Source organism: Dromaius novaehollandiae, chromosome 10 (assembly GCF_036370855.1).
Source record: "Dromaius novaehollandiae isolate bDroNov1 chromosome 10, bDroNov1.hap1, whole genome shotgun sequence".
Classification (NCBI taxonomy): Eukaryota; Metazoa; Chordata; class Aves; order Casuariiformes; family Dromaiidae; genus Dromaius; species Dromaius novaehollandiae.
Window position 1 is genome coordinate 20260290 of NC_088107.1, and position 19928 is coordinate 20280217.

General features: G+C 39.7%; 2 long non-coding RNA genes across 2 annotated transcripts in view; one reads left to right on the plus strand and one right to left on the minus strand.

The window, feature by feature from the left end:
• Positions 1-19928, minus strand: part of LOC112991140 (uncharacterized) — a 33221-nt gene that overhangs the window by 8407 nt on the left and 4886 nt on the right. The window contains exons 3-5 of the long non-coding RNA XR_010390801.1: positions 18391-18465; positions 16975-17063; positions 1785-1930 (exon numbers count right to left, since the gene is read on the minus strand). This is a non-coding gene — a long non-coding RNA (uncharacterized LOC112991140). The remainder of the gene's footprint in view (positions 1-1784; positions 1931-16974; positions 17064-18390; positions 18466-19928) is intronic.
• Positions 1007-19473, plus strand: LOC135329367 (uncharacterized). Its single transcript, XR_010390802.1, has 5 exons — positions 1007-1121; positions 5521-5643; positions 7590-7637; positions 16047-16164; positions 19170-19473. It is a non-coding gene; the product is annotated as an uncharacterized LOC135329367 (long non-coding RNA).

Sequence of the window (19928 nt, forward strand, 5' to 3'; positions counted from 1 at the left end):
TGTTTCACTCTGGTCTGGCCATTTGCTATAGCAATACCTTTGCTGTATACCAAGTCCAAGGAAACAAGCAGCTACTACTATCATAGAGAAAAACAGAAAATCTATCTTAATGAAGACTTCCTCTTTCATAGGATTGCAAAGAATGAGCTTCACATCTACTCAATCAAAATAGAACTGTGAAGAGAGATCATGTCTTAAGTAAAAGTCAGCTTTGCTTTAAAAATGTATTGCTGATGCAAGGACAAAAGATCACTATTTGTCTGGTCTTTTTCGTAGTAAGATGAACTTTCTTTTCATTAAGATACCTATTTGCTTTCATTTCCCTTTACATTAATTATTAGTTGATATAGGCCTCAATGAAAAACTGGAGCCCCTGATAATAGTACGTTATACAGTTATACATCTTCCTGATTGATACATAAATTTGTTCCAAGTATCTTCCAAGGTGTGTTAAAAGTGGAAAAAACATTCAGTTTAAAATGACAGTATGTTAGCTAGAATGCAGTGAAAGACGATATGTTTTGATCAAGAGCTCAGTACAGTACGGTGGCTATTTGTAATAATGATATGCTTGAGTGGTTTTAATGATAGTTTCTTAAATAAATTATTGGCTTCTTAATCCAAACTCCAGTACCCAGAAGATGTCATAATTTTGGAAACTTCCAGTACTGCTTAGAAAGTTTTTTTAATTTACATTCAACTGTAGTGTTGTATAGTGGAAATGGGAAACCTTTGTTACAGCTACTTTAGGCTATATAAGTAGTTAGGATTGTAGTTACCACAAGGAGAGAGCAGGTATTAAACATTTAGAGCAATGGCAAAAAGTCAGATGTGGTATACTGGTTTGATAGTCAGAAACGTAATTCAGTAAAGCTATTTTTAATACAATACACTGATTGTAGCCATTGGTATATCAACAATTCAGATAACATCTTTAATCCAGATTACTCAATTATTATGTTAATTAATCAAATAGGAATTGGGCTCAGATACCTACTTGTTGAAAGCTGCCCAAGTCTTTTGAAAATGTAGTTCACTGATAGCCGTTCCTGAAAATATATTGAGCCTAGCAACTATGACAGAATCCTAAAAAGGGCCCAGTTATTGGAAAGCTTATTAAGGTAAGCACTAAAGCTCACTTTTGCCATTCGTTGAATTTTGTGCATTCTACATTATGTGCTCTATATCTTATGTTGTCAGTTCTGAGACAGAGGAGATTTACAGATGTATCAAGAAGACTGTGCATTTGATATTTCTCATTATATAATGGGCACAATTTTATTAAGGTGTCTTCAAAAGTCTTCAAGCAGAAGACAATCAAAAAAAAGAAAAGTTAAACAATACGATAGGTTGTCAGCTGGGTTATTCTAGATGACAAAGGGAAAGATATGACCCAGTCTCCCACATTTCTGTGTTATGATCTAGTTCCTAACAACAGGGAAGGGAGGGCAGGGAAACAAGAAGGAAGGGTGGGGGAAAAAAGGAAAAAAAGAGATTTCCATTCAAAGAAGAAGCAGGTTTCCAGATCAATTGCTTCTACCTTCAATAGTAAAAGCAAAAACAATACAGTTAAAAAGCTCCCAGAAAATTCCAGCTTCAGCATAGATTGTAGCAATTTATCACATCAGCCGTATCAACAAGTTGAGGCACTGATGCAACACCGGAGGAATCCTATTGTGAATTATAATACTAATAGTGCTAACAGCATATTGTATATATGTATGTTTCTTCCATTATTACCAATCTATGCTTTTTAATGCAAATCTTTTCTTTTTCTCCTTTACCCTTAATAATGAAGTTGATCCAAAGTTCCTCTTGCACACATGCTGGGTGCTCCACTTCATCCGGGTCTGGAAAATCCATTATTCAAAGCTGAACTACAGAAGTATTAGGCAGGGTCCCTCTCCATGGGTCATGGATCCTCAAGACTCTGCAAGGCAATCCACCATTGAGCTGCAAGGGCATACTCATGAGCAGATAAGTTACTAGTTTTTAGGGAAATGTCTTTCTAGGCATCTCAGCAATAGTGCAAAGACAGGCTGAGTGCTACTCTAATCTCTTACTCCTGAAGAACATTGTCTTTATTTGTATTTCCATTTCACTGTTGAGATTGTAACTAGTCACATGAGAACAAAGCTTTCAGTAGCATTTTTAAAGCTTATCTAATTTCAGATTTTATCATATTTAAATTTCCACTTAAGATAAATACACTTATCATCAGACTTTATTGTCTCTCATGTGTAACCTGGGTATACGTTATACCAGGATTCTCAAATAGGAAGTAGTTATATATATGAATATAAAGAACAAGTTATCAGTTATGTCACAAGTAAGGCACTTGAAGGTAAGATGTTTTTACATCAGCATGATGTAATCAATACCTTTGCTTCAAAAGCAGAACTGGAATTCAGACATGTAATATCTTCCCTTAAGTTTGTTATTTTTTAGTTTTTCTCAACTGATGTGTGATACTGAGCAACTCAACCGTTATTTTAAAAGCAAAAGCCCACCTTTTAACTTCCACTCTCATATTTGGACCTACTGTTTCCTCTAGAACTTGGTGTTCTCCAGCTTCTTCTGACATTCAGATACTTAAAGTGGTAGCCAAGAACTGCTGTTTTCTTCCAGAGGCAGTGAGGTACTCCCCCTCCAATAGCAGATCCATATAAATATTGATACTGCTTTAGTGAAATCTAGATCATGTTTCATTTCATTTGGAAATTTTAGTAGTGAGGGTTCATAAAATTGTCGTAGATGTCAAATTTAACACTCATTGTGCTAAATCCAAGATCTCCAGAGTTTTTAATTCAATGTTGCAATATAACTGTGCCAAATCAGAAAGTGGGCTTTTTTTGAGTTCGTGTTTACTAAGCTCAAGTCACTCCTTAGTTTAATTCATCTGTTTGGTTTAGTCAAGAATAAAGTGAAGGAGGAACTCCCAAACAGCTGCTGCCTCTCATAACCCCTCCACACCAAATTAAAATCCAAACTCAGCCCTACTCGGGCATGCTGTTCCCCTGCAGTGCTGCAAGCCACGGAGGACTTTGGGACCCTGGGCAAGAACAGCGTAGCCCTGGTTTAGGATAGGGGTGGATGGGAGCCAGGCAGGACACATAGGCTGAGGATGCAGTGCAGATACCCAAAGAAAAAAATTATTCTTCAGTGGAATAATTTGCTGCATAGTTTCATGAAAAGGCACTCATGTCATAACAGCTTGCTATCTTTCTTTGATCGTATAACTAGCCCCACAGACCAGAATAATTTGGTAGAGCTAATCTAGATAGATTTAAGCAGTGCATTTGATACAGTGCTCAGTGGCAGATCATTATTTTAAAAATGCTATTTAAATATTATTTATTTTGTTATTATTTAAAAATATTTAAATTATTTTAAAACCATTGTTTTAAAATAGAGATGACAGGAATAAATATAAGGTGGCTAAAGGGGAGATTGTAACATGTCATGTTCAAAGAGAAATTATGAAGATGGAGAAATAATCCCTCAAAATAATAATAGTTTTTCATAATAATACTAGTGAAGTTCCTCATGGATTGCTGTTGATGTCCAGTGTGCTTAATATTTAACACTAAGGAGAGCCAAAGTCCCAAAACAACCTGGGTACTTAAAAAATTTGCAGATAAGCCAAAGCTGGATGGTATGACCAATGGTGGTAAGGGCTACTTTATCATTCAGGAAGGATTAGATGACACTGCAGTCTAGATAGATTGATGGCCTGTGAAACAGCAGTCCTTAGTGCTGTCCTTAGTAATCTAATGATTAAATAGGCCAGAGCCAGCCTGCGGGCTCATCACAGCTCACGGTGGCGTGGCACCTGTGAGACAGAGCAAAAGGAGGAAGACCGCCCCAGGAGCCCCTCACAGGCCGCCTCTGCCCCCTTTCCTTAGCTGTGCATGGCACTCTCTGGCATGGGGGAAAGCCAGCCGCCATGCCCCCTCCTCGCTATCTGCCTTCAGCACCAGCCAGTGAAGCCCCGTGGCCAGAGGAAGTGCAGCAAAAACACCACTACTGCTCTGTTCTCCACCTGCACTTTTCACCAAAGGGGCTCCTTACTGGTCGCACAGCCCCTGCAATTTAGCACCAGTTCCTTTTCCTTGTCCTCGAATAGGATACACATGAAAAATTTTCTACAAAAAGAGAGAGAAAAAAAACGAAGAATCCAGTTCTTTGTCAGTGTCCAATTCTGGCTATTTTTTGGCAGTTCTAGCTGTGTTCTAGTCTTCCTAACCCCTTAGATAAAATGAGAATTGCAACTCTAAAGCTACAGCAGGAGGCTATAGCCTCCCACATCCTGCTTAGCAAGCAGTGAAGGCAGCCTGGCCTAGACTAATAATCTGTTAACTATTTGAAGAAAATATTAGGAAACAGAAACACTTCATTTTCAGCATATTCCACCACCCTAAGTACTAGGGTTAAAAAATAAAGCTATTTATAGATTTAGCCTTATTTCATAGGCTTGCATTTTTCTTGAAACCATTAACCCTCTGAATAGTCATCATATGGGACTTGGAAAGGTCAAAGTTTATGGATAGGAATAGCACTGTAAGTTGTTGAATATATTATAAGCTGCCCCTTATCAAAAGAAAGGACAAGCTGTTGAATAATATCTAATGAAAATAATAACATAGCAACTGCTTTTTTGCAGATGGTTGTTTTTTTTAGGTGAAAGGTTGTACTCAGCAGACGAGAAGGAAATTAAGAGCCTCTGCTTACTGTGCTTTCAGGTCTTTATTTTTCTCAGCAATGGACCATATGTACTTTTTCCTTGGTGTTACTATAACAAAGAAGCACTCTGTTAAATATTAAACATGTCCATGAATTAACACTCACATGCTCTGCTGCAGGAATCTGAGCAAACCAGTGAGATAATCTAGACTGAATGACAAGTCTCTTTTGTGCAAATCAATGAGATAATCTGGATTATCTGAATGACAAGTCTTTCTTGATTTATACATTTTAAGAATTCAAGATAGCAAACCTGACCTGACACACATCAAGAGCACTGTGCCCCTGAACATTGTACCAAACTCTAGCCACATAAATGGGTTAACTGTGCAGGTACAGGGATCCATCTGAATTCCACTGCTAGATTGAAAACCTCTCACATTCAAACATTTCTGTTTTCAACACAGTTTAAAAGTCATTTAAAATATCAAAGTAAATGTTTTCATTCCGGGTGAAACCTCTAAAGGATTAGTCTCCAGCACAAGCGTATTGTAGCCTAGCTGCCTGTGTTGCCCTGGTTCAACTCTTACTCACCACTATATAATACCAGATTATGCCCTGATTAGATACCCAAGTGTTTTGGACTTGCACACATTCCTTTCTTTGTGCCTCGTTTCCATGCTGACCTTCAGATTTCAGAACCTTTCTCCATCAGGATTTTGATTATTTGTTAGTATTATTATGTTGAATTATTATTATTATTATTTGAATTCTTAATTATTATTTTGAACTGAACTAAGTTTTCATTTGCTTGAAAATTTTTTTTTGCTCTTCCAGAGAAGCTGGAGTAGCATGGAGACACAAAGCCTCCCAGCAAAGGTGAGCTTGTGAGTTGGCAGATTCCTTCAGGAGGGAGTGCTCTCCGACGGGGGCCGAGGCAGCTGAGCACACGTCAGCAAGGTGAGCTACCGTGACTGCCCAAGTAACACAAACTCTCGGTAGTTTGTCCACTTTGATTTTACGAGAAGAGATGTGATACAGGCACTGGCAGCTGGCAGATCAGGTTCTGTAGTCAGCGTTTTGATTTAACAGCATAAGGGTAACATACAAACCAAGAGAGCGATGTTGAACTTGTATGGTCTGCAACGAGATTTCTTTTGTGTAGAAGCTTTGGGGCCTCTGAGGCTGATAACTGCTTGCAGAAAATTCCCTGGCATAAAACTGGGAACCTGAGATTTTATGCAGAAAACAAAGAGGCAGTGAGTATACGCAGCTTTGAGGAGCTGAATTTTCTTAGTGTCCTTTTTCTGAAGCTTGTCGTCAGCATGAGAGTGAACCCACCTCCAGTCTCCAAGAGAGTTTAGAAAGACCTTGCCACTGTCCTAAACTTCAAATGATCACCATGTGTACATCTCTGGCATTAAAACAGTGGAATCTGAAGATGACACTGCTTATCTTGAGAAGAAAAATACTCGAAATCAGTGGAGTCATAACCATTTCCATGACATGAGAATCTGGCCCATACCCACATGAAATTTTATCTACTTTGAGAGCATGCAATTTTGAGACAAATCCATCTCAGATTGGCAGGCTTTCCAGGGCAGAGCTCTCCAGAGATGGACAAGCAAGTTCCTCATACTGAGGTGAACTCCCGTCACCCCAGCCCTGGAGCTTTGTAGCTAGCACTTGACAGCACAGGTACAGCCCTAGAACTGACGTCACCCGATTTCCAATTTCATTCTAACAAGACAATCTGTAAGAGCAGACATATTTCTTGCCTAATGCCCTCAGTCAGCTGCTTTTACCACTGAGGTAAAGGTTATGCAGGAAGGAAAATACTGAGCAGATGGATATGTTTACTAGGGAGTTGGACTGTGTGCAGAAGCACCACTTACAGTATTTCTGGGAATTGGTGTAGTCAGGAAAGGATAAAAGCATATTATAATTAATAACTGCATCAGGCTGTAATACGAATTTTTCAATTTTTTATCTTTCATAATTAATACTATGAAGATGTATGAAAATACAGTTTTTATACCTAGGAGATATTTTGCAAAACACTTCTTTTTACTGAACATACAGAGAAGATGTTACCATACAATGTTAGACTAAGGTCTAAAATAAGTTAGACTCCAAAATGCAACCTATTTATGTATTGCAAAGAAAAGAGATGACAACTGAGAATGATACGCTTCTGGCATTTGATGAAATCAGAATTTTTATGAAAGATACTAATGTTCACATTATTCATAAATTGGAAAACTTCAGTGGATGCAGAAGAATTATCTTGAAAAACACATTTGGCATGTAAATTATTAAGTCTTCTCAGATGAAATAAATAAATGAATGTTTCCAGTTGTGTGCTTCTCAGTGCCTAACAGGTGACCATGTATTAAAAAAGATGGATCCTTTCTGAGATTTTCTTCTTTAGCATAGAGTGATGAAGAGTCTCTGAATGGGACTTAGGTCTGAAAATTTCCCACCTGAAGAGGACTGGGTCACACAGATTGTGTCCGGAGTATGTGCTAACCTGACTGCCATCCAGCAGGTGCAAAGAAGATGAGACAGTACTGATTTGTAGAGAAGCTCCATAGTTCACAGACGAGCAGAACCCAGCCTACAACCCTGTTGTCTGAACTGAGATCAAAAAAAGCCATTCAAATCTAGTACTGACCTATTATTATTAGTCATAAGGCTGCTCCAGAAATCGACCTTACTACAAAGTCCTTTACAAGCTTTGTACTCTTGTGGATAAAGACGGGTAATAAGTAAGGAGAGTAAACAACAGCTCTGCTACTGCAATGAAATTTTAAGGAGAAAGTGTTGAAGCAGAAAATGACAAAGAGCCTGCTTACATCTCTGTACTTCCTTAACGTTAGCTAATTAGACTTTATCGTCTGTTCCAGGCAGTGTCTTTTGTTCGTGGACTCAGTCCTGGCACCAGCAATCCCCAGGTAGGTCAGCTTCTCTATTACAGATAGGACTTTATAACAGGGAAACAACTCCTCTTTCAACCACCTGATGGAAGTTAACAAATAGCAATTCTTCTCTGTGTCATCCATGCAATTTGATTACATGCTCTACTAACTTTATGATTTGATAAACTGGTGAACTAAGCTAATATCATTGTTAACACACTGATCTAATCTCATCTGTAATTTTGGTTTGATTATAATATTGTTCATTTTAAGCTTATAGCAGTTTAGCCTACATGATGTGCTTCTATGATGTTAATATTTGCTTTTCTCATTTAAAATAATAAAGTCAGAAAAAGCACACAGAACTAGATTACATCTTCATTTTTAATAGCCTTTACAGGTTTCTCATGTGACACAAATTAGGGGTTTTTAAATGAAGGCCTTTATTAGACTAGGTCACCCCTGTTCAAGAAAGATGAATTCAAATTCATCTGCTAGCATGACCATGGGACAGGGGAGTATACCTTATAGGAGGAGAATAAAAGTGCTTGGCTTGATTAGTCGAGCAAAAGGAAGCATGATGGGAATACAGCTTTCCCTTATATCTGCCACAAATGCTATGGCAAGAGAAGAGATACTAAGGCCAATGCTGGCATCAGAACAGTATGAACAGTATGGTTCCATGATTGAAAATAAGGCATCTACCCATCCAAAGAGCAAGCCTCTGGGCAAGCTTTATAATAGGGCAAGAGGAGATGCCTGCAAAAATGGGACTGCTCAACAACCACTAAGTTTCTTTATTTCCTGTGTTTCTGAAGAACAATTTCTCTTTAGCAATATATTTTTCCTCTATTCACTGTATGAGTGCTGTGCACCTGGTAATTTGATTTGCAGTTTGTACAGCCATAAATCTCCCTGGAGATATCACATGAATTGTGATTCTTTTTTATTAACTTGATTTAAAAAAACGTCCCGCTCTGCCACAAAGCAAGAATGAAAACAGTTTCTTTCCCCAGGAAGCAGAAGCAGGTCTTATGAAACAAGGGGAATATTTCCTGAATGGTTAAAGTGAGTAGCAACATGACGTAATTCATAAAATAAGTGCAATTTCAGAATGTGCCTCTTATCCTGAAGCTTGGCAGGAACAGTACTTCACTGGGAATCTGTAAGAAATGTGCAAGTGCTATGAATGGAATAAGTTCCCTTGAAAAGAGACACTGTTTAGACTAACCAATGAGTAAGCTTTTCAAGTGGAATGACTGATGTGGTAAGTCTTAAAGTAAGATATTTTTACATGTTTTCAATAAAGAAGGATGACCACAAGTGCCAAATGTAGTTACATATAAGAATTTTTACTTGTTGGCCAAAGAGCGCAGGCACAGAGCAGCCATGACACGTGACACTAAAAGTAATATGGTAATCCCAAGCAATCTTCTATCCTTCAATATGGGTAATGAGGTTAAGACTTACAAATAACACACGAAATGAGTCGGATCGGGTGGCAGAAGCAGAAGAGAGTCATTTGCTCAAGAAAGATGCAGTATGTGCAAGCTGCCTTGCTGGCAAGGCTGGTCCAAAGCCATTTTGCATCTTAAACTGCTTACTGCTCTGGCTGAAGGATGCCAAATGCAAGTCTCATCTCAGGGATTACACCCCATCTTAATTTTGCTCTGTCAAACCACCTCTGTGCTCACTGTCAAAATGAAGTTATTCTTGTCTCTTGTTTCTCATCTTTCTCATCATTATTAATGAACTGGTTGCCCTTTTTTAAAACTGATATCGTATCTGCCACCATCCTGTCCTCGAGTTCTCAGCTGAGCACTGAAAACTGTTTGATCCTGACACTTTTATATACTTCAGTTTGTTGATGTGTTTCAAAAGTTAAAATACTAACATTTTAGGCAGTTCCTCGGACCCAGTCCCTATAAAGAAAGATCCCCATGTAGGACCCTCCCTGACTTCCTCCGTATTAAACAGCACTGACCCATTTGCAAGGTTTTCTATGTAAACTTTTATTTCTTCTGCAATCTTTTATATATTATTACCTCCTCAGGCCCTTGAAACCCTTTTTCAGCTTTCCCACTTTAGATGTGTGTGGGAGATTTTTATCAGTTCTTATAGCTTCCTTTTTTGGAAAGTTAGTTCAGAAACCAGAGCTTGTGCTCTTTCTTATTTTTGTGATTTGGATGTGACTTTTTGGAGGATGTTTGTTTGCCCCTACTGGGCTCCCTTTCCTGTTCAGCCATGCCAGCTTCCTTGTGATTTGATTCTTTTGAAGGCATGTCAGAGAGACGTGCATACATCCAAGCTGCTGATAAGCATTCTTCAAATGCTCTCTGCATAGCTTAAATCAGATTTCCTTTTAGCAAGCCTCCTCATTTCTATGTAGTTACATATTACTGTAGTGAATCTGTTTTTTCCTCCTACAACACTGATGTTTGAGTACATGATGGTTGTTTTTGCAAATCACAAGCACTCTTACAAACGTCGTATGTTGACCAGGAGAGTGTCAGGATGGCTTCTCATGTGTGGGATCACTGACTACTTGCAGAAAGAAGCAATTATTCTGCACAGTGTCCCAGCATGGCATTTACTCAGTATGTCCCGGGAGTTCAAGTTGCTCAGCCTCTCACATCTGTTATCATTTCATGGTCACCACTCAGATTTTATGACTGATGATATTACCTTGACTCCCCTTACTTTAGGCATGGCATTTCAGTCCATAAGGTTTCAATGCTGATATACTTAACATCAAAAAAAAAAAAAGAAAAAAGAAAAAAAAAAAAAAAAAGATTGTCTGTCTTTATCACATAAAACTAGAGTTTGAAATACGTGGCAGTGACTCTTATCTCCTCGTCAATATGTCACAGGTTTATAATGACCTCTGATTACCTTCCCTCCTCCACTGGGAGCTGGGTTTGTCCCTGAGTTGCAGTGCTTAGCCATGGATACTTTCTGTCCTCTGCTCCATTAGGACTGCTAGATGGGCACTTTAATGGAAGGTATAAATAACTCCCTTTCGCTAGTGCAAGCAGAAACTGTCCAGTACCAGGTATTTTTTTAGACTCTGGTTAACAGGGCTGTCTCAAGATTAGACAATTGAGAGAATTAATTTTGGCCTTCACTAATGATGGTCTGAAATGGTTTCTGTGCAATCATATCTAATCCAAGCTATGGGCTCTCAACTCTGTGACAGCATAACACTGCGAGGGGTAAGCCAGACTTCCCAGGCCTACCTGCTCAGGGGAGAACCAGCGAAATGCAGATTTCATGGCGGCACCTCCACTGTTGCCCTCCTCACTGGGATTCAGGTGTCTGCAATCTCGTTTTGCACAGCACAGCAGTGTAACTCTCACTCAGGCTCCTGAGAAAATTGCTATGTTGGGAGAAGGAGCTATGAGACAGCTTGTCAGCCAGAGCTGGGCAAGCTGAGGAGGGCAAAATCGCAGGCAGAAGTGAGATTGTTGAAATGAGGACAGCAAGCGGCATGGGGATTCAGCATGAAATACCTGCAAAGGTATGAAGCCCTGAGAGAAAAACATGGACTCAGAAGATGGCAAATCCGCAAGGCTGAGGGTGGGCCCATTCCAAGGAACGAGGCCCTGGCCCACGCTGCCAGCTCCCTGCCAGCTCCCATCAGCCTGGAGACAGGTGAGTCTCCGCTAGCTCCTGTGTGCATAAGGAAGCAAATAATTGCTTCGTACCTTGAAAGGGTGTATCTCTGGCTCACAGCATCTCTTTGTGTGCAGTACAAGTTGCCCAAGCTGAGCAACACAGAGAAGGAGGATTACACCACCAATATGCCAAAACTGCCAGCTCAGAGAGGCTGCCCAGTGAGGTGTCTTTCTCTGAGCAGAGGATCACACTCGGCATGCGAGCCAGGAAGAAACCTGTTGGTGCTTTGCTACATGCAGACAGATTGCTTCTAGGTGGAAAAAGCAAAAGCTGCTCACTCATGGCAAGCGCTGGAAAAGCTGGTTGCCACTGACATCTATTTCTGCGTTAAGCGGGACAGTCCCAGCAGGACCCCATCCTTGCAGCCAACAGCAGGGAGAGCAGAGGCACTGCCCAGGGACCCTACTGCTATGCAGCAGCCACATGGTTAAACTAACGGCTCCTGCTCTGAGACGTGATTCAGTTTTTGGCGGAGGAGCACTCTTGTTTGCTTGCATTATCCCTAAGGTTCCTTAACTTACCTACGTGGCTGTGGAAAGTTTGCCACATTTATCAACAAGCCAAAAGGAAGTAGCAAATGATGTTCAATGTCAGACAGTAGCTGAATCATTGCCTAAACCAACATTAATTAACTGCTCTATAATCTCTCAGTTAACCAGTTTTACCTTTTCATGGACAGGTGGAAACGCCTATAAGCTCAGAGACAGGAAACTGAAAAAAGGCACAGGCACAATTATATCATTTGTTTAACACAGGAAGGAGTAAAATTTAAAAAAAGAATGGCAGCCACAATTTAATAATTTTTCCTCGACTTTTTTCCATAATTTGGATTTGAGAAAATTTTAAATGAATGTTACCTGCAGGCATTCATTGATAACAATCAGTGCTTTAAACTTTACTTGCTCCTTTAGAAAGAGAAGTATTTCACTTCCTTTGCAGTTTTATCCTGGCTCAAAATTCTTTCTAATGATATTTTTGATAGTTTTAGAGCTGCTCCCAGATTTATTATGTCTTAATTTTATATTAAACTTTAAAAAGCGTATAGAGAAACACCTATTCATCCCACATGTACTACTGACCCAGTGCAGGCGAGGCCTCTGAGAAAAAAAATGTCCTCCCCAGTCTCCTCACCACATTATTCACTCTCTCGCAATCACATTTCCCTCCATCCTGTAGTCCCCCTCCCAGGTGCTTCACTAATCTTCCTCCCCACATGGACTTAATTACTCTTTAGAGGTCATGCACAAACAGCTTGACCTGAAATTAATTAATTTCATCAAGCACACACAAAGCAGACAAGACACTGAGATTTTAGCTACTAAGATCTAACAAGTCTGTACTGAGCATGTGCAAATTGCAGTTTATCAGCACTTTCCAGCGTGCACGAGAGCATCAGAAGGGCTGTCCCTGCTCCAAAAGCCACACCATACTATATTTGAGACATTATTCCAAGCCTCTGGAAACAAGAATTAAAAACAAGGCTCTCTTTCATTAACTTGAGCTTTAGAGAGGGTTGTGCCTTTTGATCACAGGTTGTGCCTGTTTTTCAGTAAAATGTAACCTGAGGTTGACAGTCAGGATAGAAAACTTTAGGCCAAACACTTGCAATTTGGCAAAGTTACAAGTGACTGAAGCCCAGCTCTGATGACAGGAAGCCCAAGGCAGCCTGAAGAGCCAGCCTTATTAGCTACACTTGCAATCACCTTTCTCATGTTTCTGGTATCGGTGCATTACCTTTACTGCTCTGGAGCCATTTTTCAAGAGAAGTTATAAAAAGAATCTGTTTTTGTAGATTATTTTTATGCATTATAATTACAGCCACTTAGAGCATTATACATTTACTTGGGGAAAGGACATAAATGAGCTTCACAAATATTTAATCAGTCAGGCCTGCAGCATGAGTTTACTTCTCTCATGCTGTAGCAAACTAATAGCCATGCCCCATGGTTGCTGTGGTTACCCCTTACTGGAAAAGCAGCCAGACTGTTCCCACCTTGGGTCGAAGGCTTCCTTCCTGGGACTTTGTGTCCACTAAAGTGCAACTATAGCTTTTTAGAGAGCAGATCTACCAGAGCCAGGCTGTTTTACTGGCTTTCTGAAAGGGGTTTTGACATACTACTACTCTAGAGCACCGAAATAATTCCTCTGTAAAGTTCATGTTTGTTATAGTATATATATCGAAATTAAAGCCCACAGACTTTGTGTAATAGGCAATGTATTTGTCCCTTTTATTCTTATTTTGTGCATTATGTTAAAGCTGCCTAAAAGCAAATCAGAAGCAATTTAAGTACCACACTTTGTTCCTGAAATAGCTTTCACAGATAGGGCTTTCCCAGAAATGCCTGTTTACAGGAGGTACTTCCAGCATTGACCACTCAAAGAGAAATAATTAGTTGTTTTGTAGTCTGTAGGTATCAAGTTTCTCCTCTTATTCAGCCTTAATTAGATTGCAGAATATGGCTGTCTGCGTATTTGCATTAATGCGGCTGAAAATGAGATCTCTTCTGCAATGTCCTTTGGTATTTCAGCAAGGAGGCAGTGTGCGACCACCATACAATGCCCAGTGCATGAACGCTGAAGATGTGCCAGACTCGGCAATAAGAGACTTTATTCTGTTTCAATCTCAGCCTTGTCCAGCATCATGCAGGGACGCTTGGAGATCTTCCAAAAACTTGTGTCACAGGCTCTGTTCAAATGGACCAAAGTAGTATAACTACTACAGAGCTTTGTGCCATAATGAAGCTATTCTTATGCATGCATGTTTAGAGAGTTATTACTGAATATGAAAGGACATTTCAAAAATATCTCTGTCCAAAGGCATACATGGAATGTCTTTGCTGTGTTTTTTTTTTCTTCCCCTCCAGTACAAAATTTAAGTAAAGAAGAATACAATAGAGGAGCAAAAAGCAGACAAAATTTGCTCTGGGAAGAAGCCCACCAAACTACAGAGAGGAAGTGTCAAATTTCACCCTACTGCTATGTTTATTTATAGTAATTACCTCAAACATGGACTTTCATCATTAAAACGTAACAGCATGAATATGTACGTGTGCACTAGTAAATCCCCATCAAAAAGTAAATGAACAAGATGCCAGGTACCTTATCTCTCCTCTTCAGTTACCTCGTGACTTATCATGGTTGACATTTCTGTAAGACTACAGTAGCAGATCTGAGTTTGAACATTCATAAGGAGAAGCTCTGATGTCAGTAGAAAGTCAGTCTTTGTCTGCTTCATTTAGATTGAACTTAATTGCAGGAACTGCATTAATAGTCAACACAAGCCATCTGTTTAAACATGTGTGTTTTGAAAAGAATTGCCGTGTACAATAAACACACTCACTGTAATGACTCATATCTGTTTATATAAAATGAGGATTCGGCAATTTCCCTCACAGAAACATTAAATTACAGGTTAAAAGCAGTTTTATGTCAAGTTCCTATGTTTCCATGACAGGTCTGACAGCCTGGCAGTTACAGGGCTGTCCGGGAAGCATTTGTTAGCTGCGGGGCTACCAAACTCAACCATTTCCCTAACCTTCCCCAAGAAGTCCATCTGGGAAGTCAAAGATGAACTAAGAAACCTCTGCAGCCCTGGAGTTCAGTGGCTAGGGTGTATTTAGGAATATGCTGCCACGTATTCTTCAGTACATTTGCACAGGGTGTATAGGGAGGCAAGGATGCTGCCACTCAGGGCTGATGACAGCGAACTCCCAAACACCCAGAACGAGCCTGGCAGTGCTGGCAGCCTGGCTAGACAGAGGACTGCAACCCCACACCTACAAACAAGACACCTTCCAAAATATTACGCTGATCTTCAGTCACTCACCTTGCACAGGGCAACGCTCTTACCCTTCCCATGGCGAGCCAAAGCTGCCTCAAAAGCCAGCGGTGCTGCGTGTGATCTGATGCCGTGCTCAAACATTTATGCAACAATGTTGGAAAAGTCAGAAATATGCAACCTCCCATTTTTGTGTCAGAAAAAACAGGTTTTCATTCCCTTTTTCTTCCTTTGTAAGTGCATATTAGATGTTATTTTTTAAAGAGTGAAACAATAGGCCATTAAGTATCATTTGTCATATAATTTCTAGGTAAGCTTTGTTAAATTAATAATAGCCACGCACTGGTGCCTGGACTTATTCAACAGCAGCATAAATTATGAATCGGCTGGTTCCATGCTCACCAAGTGGGAGGCAGAGCCCGGCTGTGTGCTTCCCACTCACATGTACAAAGTAGACTGTCGTTACATTTACCAGGCATTAATATGCAAAATATTTATGGGTGAGAGCACAGAAGGAGGCTCAGAAACCAGAGGAAAAAAAGAGAAACATTTGGTGAAGGCATAGGGTGAATCAGCAGCTCCGTCACCTTTCCTCATCTGGGAAGTTAGCTTGACATCAATATGGCCCTGCTTTTTTTTCCCTAGAACAATTTTAAATTCATGGGAGATATAAGCAGGCCTTGCTTTATTTCCTAAGCCTTGCTATTGCACAGACCACTAGTTCCAATGAGGTGCAATGTTTCATTAAATGAGGCGGCCAATAATTATGTTTTAAGATGTACTTCAGTATCAGTAGTTTCCCCATTAAATATTTTCTGCTTCATATACCTGATGGAGCCCTATTCAGTCAATGAATTTTGTTAATGCTGCTATTTCTGTGAGTTTGAAGGAGACATCACGTACAGGAAACCTGCAGGACTCTCGAGTTTTGCATGATGTGCTGGATCTCAGTACTCTCCACTGGCATCTTCTGACCTCTGCTTCTTTTGCAGGTTACAGACTTTTTGGAAGCACAGGGCTGTGTCACTTTCCTCGTATTTATGTAGCAGACAGAAGTCTTCTAGCACCTACCACTACTCACTGTGCAAAAGCATTTATGAAGCTTATAAGGTAATCCTGGCCTTTATTTAACTTCTGCTAACAAGCCTCATTGTATCCTGTCACCAGCTTTCCAAAGCAGACAACCGTTACATGCAGTTTCAACATGAGTTGTTAGAGCAATAAGGGGCATGTACGTGACAATTCAGTGGCTTTGCATAGCGCAAAATGCTCATTCTAGTAAGTGTAAGTTACGGTTGATCCTCAGCTTTCCTTAGGATGCATCCACAAGGAAGCAATCTTTTTCTCACTAGCTGTTTTATAAAATTGTTTCCAAGCATTTTACTCAGAGGTATTTCATGTTTTATTTAAAGGTCTGAGTGTCCCTTCAATGGACCTGGATTTTTGTTGTTGCTGTTATGCTTTATCACAGTTTCATATATATTACTTCTTAGAGACCTATGGCACATACGGCTGCATTCCCTTTTTCTTACATCTCATGATTTGTACAACATGGTAGGTGAAAATAGCATAATTTTCAGATTACTCAGCCAGATTTATCCACTTAAGTCTACATACACTTACACAGATAGCACAAAACCTGAGACTACTCTGTTTCCCTTCATAGAGCCAATATCTAAAATGCCTAGTGCCCTCAGATAAACCTCACACAGGGAAATGGAAATGGAGAGAAGGAGGAGGCCATATGGGGGCCAGTGGAGAGGGCTGTACAGTATCAGAAAAAGAGGCACTGATGGAAAGCAGGGAGGCACATAAACGCCATCTCCTGATACACGCGTGGGATTATCTGTTACAACCACTAACGCAGTTTTGCTTGTTCTTAAATTTAAAAAAAAAATGGTACTTAAAAATGGTACTTACATGGCAGCTGTAGGCTAGATATTCTTGAGAGCACAGTAAACTGAAGTTTTTCTGACATGTCCTGGTCAAAAAGTTCTCCTCAGACTTCCCTGTATCAGGTGTATAATATAGTAACATATGTTTATGCAATGAATTGCTTTGGAATGAGGCTTTTGAGTCTCTCTTCAAAGAGAGATGAAGCAGTTTCTGTTTTCACTCTTAAACTGCTGTCACTCTGGATTATCCATTTGGAATTACGTTGAAAAAATAAACTGAATTTAGCAAAGTGCTGAAGAAAAGCAACTACTTTTCTTTTGCTGCAAGAAACTAATTATAGAAGCCTCAAATAAAATACAAAACATCTTGACCTATTTCACAGGTTCTAGATACAGAAAAGCTCTAAATCAAGAGAGGACCTTTTGTTTTTGTTTCTCAAGGCCTTACAGCAAGTTAAATTCAAAAACAATATATCATAGACATTACCACGATCACAAGGAGAAGCTGTTTCTTCTCCGCTGTAATAGAAATAAAGAAAATAAAGAAGAGAAATTAAAGCAAGGATGCACAGTGCAATTTTAGAAGGCTTTTTTTTCTCCCCTTACTCTTTCAAAGCACTGTTCTGGTCACTTTAACTTTAAACACTTAAACTGTTGTTTAAAAAAAACCAACATCTTGTCCCATTCCCAAAAATACATCAGTGTTTTTATATTATTTCTTGCTTTGAAACTCATTATGTTCTATTTAGACAGTAAGGGTTTCTAAGTACAGATAAGAATTTTTTTTCCATATATATATCCCACTTTATTTGATGTATGCTTTTATCAGATAATGCAAGTCTCATCCTTTGAGCTCTTAGTCTTGCAGTCTGTGCAGTCAGAGATATTGTTAATTTACGTGTAATGAACAAAGAGAGAATCTCTTTGGCAGAATCTCATGCTGTGCACAGGTAACTTATCAAAAAGGCAAGTCTTCAGCCTTGCCACATTATTTTCTTCAATATACTTTAACAGGAGAAATGCCAGACTTGCAAAACTTGGAGGTCAAAGGGTCTATCATGAAAGACTCTGTCTCTTCTATATTTACAGCCACAATACAAACCAAGCTGTAACATCAAAGATGAATGCTCAAGTGCTTGATCTGGAAACAGTTACTAGACAGTCATCAGAGCTGGCTAGGGGCACAGGCACACCAGAAACCTGCCTTCAAGGGCAGCACGCTGCCTGCTCTGGCAACAAGTTGCTCGTGAGGGAAACACCACCTGCTCCAGCCTTTGCAGGGAGGCTGCGGAGCCCAGGGCAGGCATTCACTGTAGGAGGCACTCATCTCCACAGCATCAGCCAGCCCTCTTGTTTTGTAGGATCCCTGCATAACAATTTACAAGTCTGAAGATACTGTGTTCAATAGCAGCTCCCAGCAGTTTGTTTGGTGAAGTGTTACCTTTTCAGTGTCTGTGCACAGAAATCCAACAGCCGGCAGATAAGGGAATCATTTTTTGACTTTCAAGGTTATCTCCTAGGTGAAAAGTAAAAAAAGTTTCTAAGAAAAGAGCTATATTAACTGGTCTACATTATTATGTACCAATATTGCCCTTTGTCTTGAAGCTTTAGATTTAAATAAAGCAACAGCCTGGCCCCAAGCTCAGTGTTTCTGTTTTACTCAGGGCACTCGGACATTACTGGTCCATCCTTTGTATGGAATTGCCTGCTGGAAACGCTCCAGAGATTTGTGACTTCCATGCTGGGTTGCATCATTCACAGGGCATGCCATCAGTTTCATATTGCAACTGGGAATGACCCAGCTTTAGTAGTCTAGTTATAAAAATACTTTATCTACAAACTGGTAGTTCTGGAGCAAAGATGACACCGTTAAAGTTCTTGCAAGGGGGCAGAAAGCCTTAGAAGAGGGCAGGGAGATGGAGATGTGGAGAAAGAAAGGGGAGAAAGGAGAAGTTTGCCATATTGCAAAGGAGGGAGATGGAAAAAGAAAATACATTTCTGGGAAGGAAGAATCAATGAAAACAGAAATGATGCCCTAAAATACTGCGAAAAAGACTTAGAGTCTTTGAAACAGTGATAGCTGATGAAAGATCTAGGTAACAGCCTTGCTTTCACATTAGATAAGAGTTGATAAGACTTAGTCTTAGATAAGACTAAGTGCCATAAGTTATAATATTCATTGAAGGTTTGTTTTTGTTTTTTTTTTTTTTTTTGTCATAGTGAGAAATAAAAAATGCACCAGCAAGTTAATAGGCACTTCAGGGGAAGAGGTAAGAAGCAAAGGAAGAACAGCAAACAATGAACGATCTGAATGGCTACATTAAATCATAACGTATTTTTCATCAAACCTATGCATAGCTCATGCTTGAGAGCGCTTCAACACAGCAAATACACAAAGAACTGTAGGAACCACCTGTGTTGTAACAATATCTGTGGGCCTAAAAGACTGGCATCTACTTATTGTAGATTGTGAAGATGAAATGTTAAAACAGACAAGTCAACATGAAAGTGTAGATATTTTAGCTATTCAGATATCTCCTCCAAAAGCAGCAAGTGTCTCTCAGTAGCAAGAATGGGAAGAATTGAAGAAGCAAGGAACAAAGCAAGAGAAACATTCATATATTTTAATAGAGTGCAGAAGACACCAGTTGACTCAATAACAACATCTTGATACACCATCTGGTTTCAGTATGTGGTCAACTGGAGGAATTTTGATTTAAAGCCTACCAAGTGATTTCAAATGTTAGGGTCACAATTATACAGGTTCACGAAGGCCAAAGGCAATAGCTTGAGACCAAGTATCTAATTGATTTGCCACTACTCTTTCTTGCAGTGAAGCAGCAGCTTTTGCTGCTGTGAGTTTTCCATAGCTGCTAGACACATTGGTCAGCTTTGCCGGCAGCCTTGGGGAATCGCTCAGCTTCCCAGCTGCAGGTACAAAGAGAAACCATGCGATTCTAGGCCCTCATCTTGAATAAC